This window comes from Pangasianodon hypophthalmus, chromosome 21, assembly GCF_027358585.1.
Source record: "Pangasianodon hypophthalmus isolate fPanHyp1 chromosome 21, fPanHyp1.pri, whole genome shotgun sequence".
Lineage (NCBI taxonomy): Eukaryota > Metazoa > Chordata > Actinopteri > Siluriformes > Pangasiidae > Pangasianodon > Pangasianodon hypophthalmus.
The window spans coordinates 16,641,193-16,653,860 of record NC_069730.1 but is presented as its reverse complement, the minus strand read 5'-3'; the positions used below and the strand labels follow the sequence as shown (position 1 = coordinate 16,653,860).

General features: G+C 40.2%; 1 protein-coding gene across 5 annotated transcripts in view; it reads right to left on the bottom strand.

Moving 5' to 3' along the window:
- LOC113533360 (transcriptional repressor p66-alpha) overlaps positions 1 to 10,798 on the bottom strand; it is a 30,690-nt gene extending 19,892 nt beyond the window's left edge. The window contains exons 1-2 of one of the 5 annotated variants that reach the window (XM_034314739.2): positions 10,591 to 10,798; positions 3,553 to 3,705 (exon numbers count right to left, since the gene is read on the bottom strand). The gene's annotated coding sequence lies outside the window, so the exon portion shown is untranslated. Of the gene's footprint in view, positions 1 to 3,552; positions 3,706 to 9,269; positions 9,443 to 9,955; positions 10,548 to 10,590 lie in introns of those variants that run through there. The other 4 variants (XM_034314740.2, XM_034314738.2, XM_034314736.2 and 1 more) reach the window with 4 other exon arrangements.
- Between the last annotated feature and the right edge of the window lie 1,870 nt (positions 10,799 to 12,668).

The following is a 12,668-nucleotide window of genomic DNA, read 5'->3' as shown; positions in this document are numbered from 1 at the left end:
TCTGGCAATCGACCAACAATCGCTAATAAAAAAGTGCCTACATAGTTGCAAAATATTTAATGTCTGATTTACTTTGGTTACTATTTGAAAAGCTAAAAACACACACAAAAAAAAAAAAATTCAGGAAGACACAGATACCCCAAACAATAACCATTGTCTCATTGGCTGCCCATGAACGTCTAAAATGCAAAACAGCCAATGAGACCTGAATAGTCACCATGATGTCAACACAGAACTACTTTCTCCATGCTGTGCTCCACATTTTCTCCATCGTGATGACATGCAGGAGCACATTTCAGAGCTTTATACACCCAATTAAGTCAGCAGCACTCAAATATACAGTGCTGTAAAACATTCATGATCACTAGCAAATCCAGACTAATTGCTTTGGCAATTATGCAGCCAAACGTAACCCTGATAAAGAGGAAAAGCCAAGTTAACACATGCACTCAAGAAAAAAATAAAAAATAATAAACCCAGAAAGAGCAAGTAAAATCCATCACAAATTTACTTGTACAGACCCTGAAACACATTTTTATTCAAGGCAGTGATGCCCTCTGGTGCTAACATTGCTAGTCTGCTGCTAAACAGTGCTTGAGCTGCTGTATTATTGATTCATTCAAGAACATGCCATGTCCTGCAACGTGGACAGCAGAGCTGTGCAGTAATAAGCACAATATGGTAATCATTTTGTGGTCTACTGTGACATTTCCTTTGCTGTAACTTGCAGCATTTAAAGAGATACGCCCTAGTGAAGGGTCCAAGCTGCTTATGTACAAATTAGGGATGTAACCAAATACGAATACATTATTCATAATGAACAGGTAATGTGTTAAAGAAATACAAATACAGATACGAATAGGAGGTGGACTATTTGTTTTTAGAGAGCTGGTTGAGAATAGGAGGTGTGCATCAGGACTGGGATCTCACGCAGCGCAACAAAAAACTGCACACAAGCAGCCAGATATGAAACTCGCAGGACATAGAAAGATCATTTACTAATGTGAATGTGAGTTACTGTGCGATGCTTTACCAGCATTCATTCATCCTTAGTAACTGCCTGGTCAGGACTGCAGTGGTTTCGATTAGGCTACGAGTTTGTTTATTTTTCTAAATTCATTAGAAAATATCACAGACTGGTGCAAACAAAAGTAATTACTGTGCAAGTGGGAGTATTTTCTAATACTAGGAAGTATAGAATACCTCTCCCTTCTGAGCAAAATGTGATTTTTTTTTCCCCTCTAGAGCATGTTTAAACCCATCTGAATCGTTTGCTGAAATGAATTTTAATTGGATTTCCCATAGAGTAATACAATGGGTCTATAAAAATTGGTAATAGCTCCATGAGGGTGTAGAATGTCAGATATACAAGTCTATATTTCCTTCGATAAAAATGAACTCCAGTAGTAAAACAACCTTTGTGAGAACCAATAAGAAGCATCCACCAAAGCACACACCACTAACCACCTGACTGAGCAATTTGATGCACTTGAAAATCGTTGAAATGTAAAACCAACTGAAGCAAATGAACAAAGATGCAATGTCACAAGAAACTCAAACTACGGTGCAGACGTCCACAAGACGTTGGACTTGTCCTGGAGCGATGAACACTGTTCTTCCAAAAGATATTCCTTTGATTGTCGTTTTGATGGTGGTGGTGGACTGTGCTGTCTAACACGTCACTCCAAAATCTCCCATAAATGTTTAACTGGATTGAGCTCTGGTGAGTGGGAAGGGCGTCGGAGATGATTTACATCATTTTCATTGAGCCCTCGTGCCCTGTGGATTGGGGCGGGCTCATCTTGGAAGATATCATATCCATTGAGATAGAAATAAGGTTAAAGGAGAGCAGTCAGAAGAACTGCACTATTGACTACAGACTCTTCTGTCTAAGAGGACCAATGGCAGCAGAGTAAATAAATGCCCCCCACAGAACCACAGTTTTTATTATATGTATATACACATTCATGTGGAAAATGTACATTTGCTCTTTCAGTTTAGATCTTCGGAAGTGCCGATTCTTACAGAAGGACTGTCAGATGTAGTTTGGTTCCTTTGAGTAGGTGGCAAACATTCAGAAACGCTGCAGTCTTTCACAATATGGGGATTTTGATGCTGTAATAGGTGATTAATGCAGGGCTTTACGGCATACACCGAGAAAACCTTGCTTTGTGAACCATGAAAGATAACAGCATTAAGCTCAGCTTAGAGTCAAGCAGGTGATCAGCATTGCCTTCCAAAATCAAGACATACTTAGATTATTAGCGCTAACACATAGCATGAAAAGAGAAAACGCAAATATGGCTGTGGAGTTTCAGGAAAGTTTTTTGATGCAAGTGGCCACACAAATGCTACAATTTCATATTGCATATTTCTTCTACCTGCCAGAATACACCATGAAATTAATAAGGACTCTGGTTTCCTTGAGAACTTTACTGAGAAGGTTATAAGAGAATAAATACACACTCCAATATGTGTACTCCAAATTAATTATCCCTCCACTGTTTGTGTAGACTTAACAGACTTTCTACACTGTACTCCAACTGAATACATGTTATAATAGATGGTTTAATACATCAGGGACGAACAAATCTTAAATTCATTGGCTAGTCCAGTGGGCAAGTGAAATTTTCAATGTGCTGCCCAGCCATGTTTGCACCTCAACAAAAAGTCAGCAAACAGTTGGCCAAAGTTTCACCTATGGACATATGATGTTCTGCCCTCATGTCACACGTAAAAGTTATTATTAGCTGACTAGAGCCTTTATTTTTTTCTCAATATGTTTAACCTACTTGTCCAATAGCCCAGACACAGAATTTGCTTGTTCCAGGTTACTGATTTGTCCACCCTCGTACATATATTTAACTTGACTCATTGGCGTTTCACATTAAATTTTAAGAAGTAAGCATATCTCAAAAATAGCAGCACATCAATTGTATAAAAATATATTAAAATATCTAACAGAATATGGCACCTTAGTGCTGCAATGCTATGCAATAAATAAATAAAAAAATACTGCCTGCAAAGAAATGGAAAATTAGAAAGTCGCAGATGTGACAGATTAGATCTGAAACAAATCTTTAAATCCTGAGCAAGGCAGAATTATGTAGGTCTAGCAGTATTACAAAGTCCTAAATGTGCACCTAATGTGAATTCCATAGTACGTGAGAGCTCTTCAGCTAAGTAAATATGTACAGTAAGGCTGGTGGTACAGATTCAGCTGACAGAGAGCTGGGTGGTCGGGGCTGCTTGTCTGGCAGAGCTTGTGTACTGGTGTTCAGCATGATTCTGGTCCACACACACACACTTATCCTGCCTACCAAATGGAGGCGGACTCATATGTTGGCACAGACTTTGGAAGAGCTGCTAGTTGTTTTATAACAGCTTTGAGTAAGGTAGGCAGACACCCAATATGTGTGCTTGAACTTAGCAGGATACAGTTACGATCATGATTATTTTGAAGTGCACCACAACATACCACAACATATTTATCAAGCAAACCACATTCCTCTGCTTTAACAGAGTTTAAACGATTTCCCTTCTCAAGCATACCTGATGCAGCTCAGCAGGTTCAGTAGGTGTGTTGGACCAAACTCTGCTGGACTCCAGCCCTCCAGATCTGGACGTGAGCCACGGTGTACTGTGTTAGTTGTCAGGTTGTAGTTGTATAGCTGTATAGTTGTAGCATCACATTCTTCGCTCAGGCTTTGGACAGAAATCACAATTTTGTATAACCGTCACGTTTATTTCCATCAACATGTCACTACACAAATATGTCAATCACTGGAAGTCCCAAACAAACTAGTCCCGAGTTGTGACATACTGGTTGGAAGACATTTCAGAAGAATAGTGGAGTGGAGACAACTCAAAATAAAACTGCAGCTTCATTCAAATTCCACAGTAATACAAAGTGAAGAGGAATCAAATCAATGTTAGTGTAACACGCTAGCTACCTTAATGGTAGGCTGCTCATCTCCGACTTCCTTTCCTGCATTATTTAATGAGTTATCAGCACTAGTCTGTTTCACTGGTTAGGTCAGAAGAAGTATGGATAAGCATTTCAGCCAAAATTACTACTTGATTTCTTTAACCGCCACACACACACACACACACACACACACACACACACACACACACACACACACACACACACACACACACAAGCAGTACAACATGCAGATAAACATTAAGCCTTTATCTGCAGCAGTGTGTGTGGATTTTATCACAATTTTACATTGAGCTGTCTCATTATTATACTGCCACACAGTTAGCTGGCAGCATGCAGCTGAGTAACAAAATCACTTTGCTCCATGCACTATACAGGGAGAACGCGGCCCCACTTTGGATTTTACATCTTCAAACCAGGAAATCTTGCTCTAGAGACATTTATTGTTAGACCAGTGGCTAAAGGCTTTGTAAAATTTGCCCCAGTCTCTAACGCATACACAAAAATCTCTCATATTCCAGATAATATCTTGCCTCACAGGCCTCTCTCTTTTCTCTCCTTGTCTGGTGCACATGCCCCTGCCAGGCCAGAGAAAGGCTTTTGCACGTCAGTTATTTTTAGCTAGTGATGTAATGACCTCTCCTGCAGGGTTTTAACTTGCAGATGCATGCATACGTGTTTGTGTTGTGGAATTTAAGGCGGGGGGGTTCATATATATATATATATACACATGTACACGCACACACACACACACACACACCATTCTTTTCTTCCACTTTATGATGGGATTATGAAGCAGATCGCTCATCAAGTAATGTTCTGTCATTGACTGGACCCCAGAGTCGCACAGTAAAACCATGCTTCATTTTCAACATGAAAGTTGCATGGCTCATAGCAGACAGAAAGACCACACTTTCACCCACATTGCAAGGAAAAGATAGTTTTCGGATGAGACAAGGACACGCTGCTGTTGTAGGATTCTTGGTGTGTGTGTTTATTTCCATGTGCTTGATGCCCTGGGCACTGTGCTCAGGAAGGACATTCCACCTCTATGATCCATTTAAACCAAAAGTTATAGCAATGTTAAAATCCATATCATAATATTGGATGTAATGAATTTTATCAGTTTCAACCAAATCCACTGGTAAGCATCTTAAATGTTTCACTACTAGAAAAGCACTTTTTTCCCCTCTCTTCTATTTGTGTGTTAAAACACCAAAAATACAAAAATGTAACCAGAAGGCTGAACTTTTTCATTGTATAATACCATTTACACTTATATGTTATTACAACACCACCTATTTATCCCAAATCTCTAAACTTCAACAAAAAGACAGTAATGACACGAAAGTATAACTATGTGGTGTGACCCTTGAAAGAAACTAAGACAATATGGTTTGTTGACATGTAAACAATATCACCATTTAAGATATTATCATAAATCTTTCCTACATGACCCTAGAGTTTAGACTGGAATATCAGACATTTCACCCTTTTAAAAGATTTTAACATTTATAAAGGAATGAAAAGGGTCCTAATGATCCCAGCATTTATTAATAAAGAGGCAAATCAGGTGAACAGCATATCAAAATGACAACCAAGTAAAGAACACTAAAATGACATTATATGAAAGCTCAGCCACATGAAAAAAAGAAAAAACATGTTGCACAATAGATATGTCAGCCATTACTTCATCGCTGAGCGTTGTGCTCCTGATGAGCAGCAAATCTCTGAGCTCAAAATGCTTTGAAACAATTCAAATCCAAATGACATAAATACTGATACACCATGGTGATCATGTTAGAATCCGGCTACGACAGATTTAGCTCCATCTTTAGGACAAACACTCAATATGGACTCGATATACGACTAAACTGAAGTTAAAGTTTTTCATGTGTCACAGATCCACACTCACCTATAACAGGGATATTCAACTCTAATTTATAAAGTTCCAGCTACATCAAATTCCTTGCTTACTGGATAAGTAAGGTAAGTGATTAACGTGACTGAATGGCGACAGCAGTTAACTTTAATGCCTAAACATTAGTGATAAGCTCATAGCTATAAATAAGACCATTTCAAGTGGTTATGTATTGTTTCATAGTGGCACTTCCTGTTACCACGTTTGAATAGTCCCACGGACTGTGAGCAGATGAGACATCTGTTTATAACTGGAAGCAAAACAATAAACACTTACTTTGCTGTCCAATATTTGGTAAAAATTATGTTTTCATCAATGAAATACATCTGTGGTCTGTGAAAACATTTCCCATTCATGATTTGTTGCATTCAGCTTAATAATTCACATGAATTCACATGAACGAGGATCTGCTACAGAAACCAGTATGTTTAGAAAACTAGATTTCACTGAGCAACTGAAAGTTTTCTTTTTTTTTTTTTTCCACATGTTGATCGGCTCAACGGTCCATCAGTTGACAACCCTTGATGTAACGGATCAACTTTGCGCAAAACTACAACCAATCAGCTTCTGAGTGGCGTGACAGAAAAGCATTCACCCTATCATCGGGAGATCGTGTGTTTGATTCCTGACAAGGCCATAGCCATCCGCAGAGATCAGCCATGCTCTCTCCCCTGTTGACCACAGCGACAGTTGCCAATCGAGTGTGTGGAGCTCATGTATGCAGAAGAAGGTAGATAGAGCTTTCCTACAAGTGTGTTACTTTGTCCTGTGACACAGCATGAGCAGCAGTTCTAAAGCTGCTAGAGCTGGCTGAGCTCAAGTGTCTCAGAGGAAGTAAGTGTTAGTCTTCAACCTTCCCGTTCATATGACAGAGGAGAGCTTTCTGGTGGGTGGGAACTGGAAGGTGACCAAATCGGGAAGACAAATTGTGGGGGTTGTGAGCAACAGCCAATCAGATTACGGATTGTATTTTATACAAAGATGGTGGGACGATGATCAGTGCTGGGACTCAGCAATCTTAAACTGTTTCCTGCAAGTACACTCATTGGCTTCACCTCTGACATCAAGAAAAACCTCAGTGATTAAATCTGAAAGACAGACACCTACAGAGCATGTACTCTCAGACCTCTGCTTGGCGCCAAATGTGTTAGCTATATGCACCATGACTTCACCATGGAATCAGCATTCGGTACAGTCTGCAATCCAAAGGCACTCTCCACCCAACTATGACATTTACATTATTTCTTTGTTTCGCAATCTTTTTTTAGGAAACAAGCATTCAGATGAAAATCTCTGTGATGCACAAAAGCTTCCAGGGTTTGATCCAAATTCACCTCAGAAGGAAGACGAGGACACAGGAAGATGCCTCTCTGTTTGACACAGCTCTGTTATCTGAGGCTGCTTAGCAACACCCAGGCATCGTGACTCCCTAACTACAAACAACAAATAGGCCTAACTCCATCACACCCAATTCCCATCAGCTTCTGTCTGAACTTCATCTTCGACACCCAGAATCTCAGGTGGCTCAAAAACGTGTAGAGTCAACTGAGAAATAGGTGCTGGAGCTCCACCGAGCATTTCTTCTGAGGAAACCCATATTACACTGAATTCAGAGGAGACTTATTCCAAGAACACCCCAAGCACCATGAACCAAATACACTTGGGAGAGCTGAATAAGAGCAAAGTCTTAATGCTAGGGTTAGCACAGTAAATAACCATGCACTCTGACTCTACATCAGAAGTTTTGCATTACTGAAAAGCATGTCCCTGAGGTCTTTGTTCGTTACTGAGTTGCTTTTGACACCAACTGATGACGGGCTATGAGCATCAAGCGTTGAGACAAAGGAACAGCTCAGACTGAAAAGACGTGCTGCTGAGTTTTTTTTTTTTCCACAGGCACTTTTCAGACACCTATGAGGTCCTAACAGATGGACACCCTGTGGTTAACATCTCATCATAGCAGCCATGAGACATAACGGCTTACAAAAGAAGCACAAATCTATATCATTGTTCAGGTGGACAATGATCATTTATATATATATATATATATATATATATATATATATATATATATATATATATATATATATATATACACACACATACACACACACATACACACTACTGTTGACCAGATGGTCAGATATCATTCACATAATGTGGAAAAATTGGGCAAATCCACACATTTTCAAATAAAGCCTACTAATATAACTGACCAAACATCCTCTTATTGACTTCATACTAACTTGTGACATAATATAAAGGTCCAACATGGCTCATGTGTTCAATGAGAAGCCAGATAACACCACCATGTGACGCCATGATGGGGCTGTTTCTGATTCTTTTCTGTTTGCAGTCAGGTGACCATCAGGAGAACTACTGAACACTGCGTAGACTGTCAAGAAGTCATCTTCATCAAAGGAACACCTATTAAATATATTTATACAGGTAAGACTCAGGAAACAGTTGCTACACCTACAGGCACCAAAATCTCTAGCATGGTTCAACATGCTCAAGGCACAAAGTTAAGAAAATAGAGTGATACAAAATCACAAGGTTAGTGTCCCTCTGCAAATTTATGCCATCAGCCCTAAATGGTTTATGCTGATTCATTAACTCAGTCTCAGGTGATATGACCACAAGTGGACTGCTGATATTTACAGCTGTATCGCAAGTATGTCTCCAGTGATCATTTGTAATTGGAATAGATAGGCATCCCAATTGGAAACCATTTGGCGGATGGTTTTTGATGCACCAAATATATTTTGCATTAAAGAAACTGAGGACACAGGAAGTGATACTGCTGTTAAAATCTATGTCCACAACAACTGATTTACGCTCCGTGTTTTTTGAGAGCGCGAGAGAGAAACCCCTACAACGCACCATCAAGACGAGGAAAAAAGCCCTGCTATATGCAAAACATTCAACATTGCCATAAAATACACCTGTGATGCATGATAGTTCCTGTTTTCACTTACGTTATAGCAGCTATAAACAGTCGTTCCCTCAACAGCCTCTCTTTCTACCTCTTTCAGAGTTAATTAGACAAAAATAACACAGCTTGTCATTTTACAGAGAAACTGGAAGGCGTAAAGACTTTCCTGTGGTAGAAAACTTTAAATTTAACTGAACTGAATCACATTAGAATCTGAATCGACTCGTATCGGATCAGTAGTGAATTGAAGTGACTCGAATCACTTTCGTTTAATCGTATCACATCGTAGCGTTTGAAAGAGCAGCTGGACACTGTCTATGACGTCCAGAAGTTTAAAAGTTACTTCATTAAAGTAAAACAAAAAACAATAACAAAATCTGAACAAACGTTTCATCAAAAAGTAAGCAATTAATCTGGAAGAATGGTAATAAAGCTACACACACACACACACACACATACATACATACACAAGCTGTATTGCAATAGGCAGCGCGTGCGCCGCTCTAATCTGCACGTGTAGCTTTAAGAGGATGATGAGGATGAGGATGAAGAGGAGGAAGATTACAGCCAGGGGACTTTTATTGTGATAACAGCAGAAAAACTGGCAGCCTTGTCGGGTTAAGTGCCACGACTGGGGATACTAAAAAAAAAAAAAAAAAAAAACGTCCACCATTATCACCCCCCTTTTATTCACCCCAACATTAAAAATCTAATAAACATAAATATAAACTGTTCCCTTTCAAAATAACACCGCGTGTTTATCCACACACCGGCAAAGAGCAGTGTGTCAGACCGGATGACGGAAATGTTACACAAAAATAGGACGAATCCTGACAACAAGCTTGGTCCTAATGACAAATTATTATTAGCAAAAAAACAAAACAAAACAAAAAAAAACCTAATTTACCTGACGAACTAACCTTAAATATTATCAACTTTGTCAAAACAACATTTTACTGTTACGTTAGAATAGAAATATTGGACATACCAAGATATCAAATTCACAACTTGAGTTAATTAACCTACAGAAAACTTTTCCGTTTTGTTTAAAAATAATGATAACAACAGCAGCAGCAGGCTCGCGCTCGCCATCACGGTTCAAGCCAATCAAGGGCTGAAACGTTAGCAGGCTAAACTTGCTAGCGTTACCTACCTCGCGTTTCGGAGAGGAGGGGAAGCAGCGCAAAATTTAAACTTTCAAGACTTGAACGAGCAAAATATCCTCCATTTCCAGGATAAACACGTCCTCCTGAGAGCTATCAGGGCGCCCACTTGATTTGTGAGTCACTGTATTAGTGTACTGTACCGCGAACTGACCAAAAGCGCTGAACAAAACAAAATGTCCAACTCGGACAGATAACTAGTCGTTTATCCAGCCAGACACGGCGCTTCAGAGCATCGACATTACGAAACCAAACACCAAAACTGAGTCAAAAAAATCATAAATAATGCTGCCGAGCGCCACCAGAACTTCAATAAATCATAATGAAGTGTTGTATTAGTTGTCGGGGTGCCGTGTGAAGCTCGGGTTGTCACTCAGAGCTCGTTAATCGGCGCTGCGGAAATAAAAGTGCATCGTCTACTTTGTAACGGCGTCGTTCAGCGCGTCGCGGCGGCGGAGGAGGAAGAGGAGGAGGTGGAGGAGAGGAAGACGAGCTTTCGATAAGTCTGAATAAAACGGATTCTCTCCGACACCCCCCTCCTCAACCTCAACCTCCACCACCTCCACTCCTCCTCCTCCTCCTTCTTCTCCCCAAAAACTTCACACACCGCTTTTATCTCACTTACCGGCTCCGAGAGGTGCTTATCCGTTTATCACAGGTTCTTCCTTCAGCTTCTGAGTGACAATTAACTCCGATAATTCAGCGTGAAGAAAAAAAAAAAACCAACAAGACTAGTGGGGATACCCTGAGCTCAGCCCTCCCCGCTCCACTCCGCCGCCTCGGCTGCCAAATAATGCGCCTTATACACACTCATACACACACACACACACACACACACACACACACGCACGCACGCGCGCGCGCGCACACGCTCGCTCTCTCTCTCTCACTCACACACATACATACACGAACCGCGGCGTGACCGCAGTGCGCATGCGCGCTCGTGCACGCCAGGAGCAACCAAGTACACACAAGACCATTATCCCTGACCATGACCAATAACAGAGAGGGCAAAAGATCCAAACACCCCCTCAATCAACTCTCCAATACTCCTTCTAACACACACACACACACACACACACACACACAGGTTAGATCCCCAGTACCCTATGGATGCAGGTAGGGATGCATGCAATATCATTCATTCATCTTTATTCTGGTCAGAGTCACAGTGGCTCAGGAGCCTATCCCAGGAACACTGTGTGTGACACAGAAACACACAATGCATGGGTCCATTGCATCGCAGGGCACCGCACACTCACACACTCATTCACAACTAGGAGCAATTTATCCTAGCCAATCCAACTACTGGCATGTTTTTGAGAGGAAACTGGACAATACAGAGGAAACCCGCATGGACATGGGGAGAAAATGTAGAGAAAGTCCACACAGACAGGGTAGAACCTGGGACGCTGGAGCTGTGAAGTGGCAACGCTCCCAGCCGTCAGTTTATTTTATGTATGCATTATAATATATAATATATAAATCAACGAGGTGAATTATGGGGCCTTAATGCTCACAGGTTAGTTGCAAAATGGCATGCCTTAATAAAACATGAGTGTGAGCGCATACATGGCTTTCTAATAATAACAACACACTCATTATAGTATCATGTAAAGATCCTAGATCTTATTTCTTTATCTTTTTTATTTGATATACAGTGTATTTTAGTGTTCTGTGTTTATTTATGTATTGTTTATTCCCTTTACCTCAAAACTATATACACTATACTGCCACACTTTATACTCAGTGTTGTCTAATGAGAGGGCAGTCTAATTTTAATCTCTCTCTCTCTCTCTCTCTCACACACACGCACACACACACACATGCACACACACACACACACACACACACACACACACATATATATATATATATATATATAGGTTTATGCACACTGTAATAACAATGTGTGTGCACTTGTCTTGAACTTCAATATAATATTCCACTTATCAGAGCATTAGACAAAGCAGTCCAATGAAGTGGTGTTATTCCTACATAAAGCTCTGCAGGTGTTAATTTATGCAAGTGAGAAGAATAATAAGTGCTATCCTACGCCTATGATCTGACCGTGCCAAACGGAGATGGTTGTGTGTGTGCATGTGTTTGTCAGTGGTAAATGGAAGGATAGGTGGGGGTGGGTGGATTGGTGTGGATACTATAATCCTCCTGTGACTTAGACCTGATAAACACAAATACACCCATACAGACGTGTATATGCAGTGTTGATCTCATCATAATTTTTTTAAGCAATCATTTCCTGATGGGTGTGTGCGCTGATGTAGAGTTCAAAGCTGCCAGATATAAACCAAAGGTTGTCAGATATTGTAGGTTTTACAAATAAACCATACTGTAGAGTGTACATTACACCGTTCCTTAAATAGATATGGCTAATATCTTTTTTTAAAAAATACAGGATGCACAATAACACACCATATCAAAGAACACAAATCAGCTGTCCTCCTACGGGGGACAAAGAAGCGACCACAAAATCACATTCAGTGCAATAGATTTATTGATTAACTAAGACAAAGTGGCACCCTCCTGTCACTTGGGATAGCACATACTGACCTATTAAGGTTATATAAGATGTGCTTAGTACAGCAATACTTGTTTTAATTAGATAAAAAAAATCCACTGGGTGCATTTTGGGTCATTATGGCTCAAACTTTGCTTAAGCACCATTATCATTAAATCATAAAT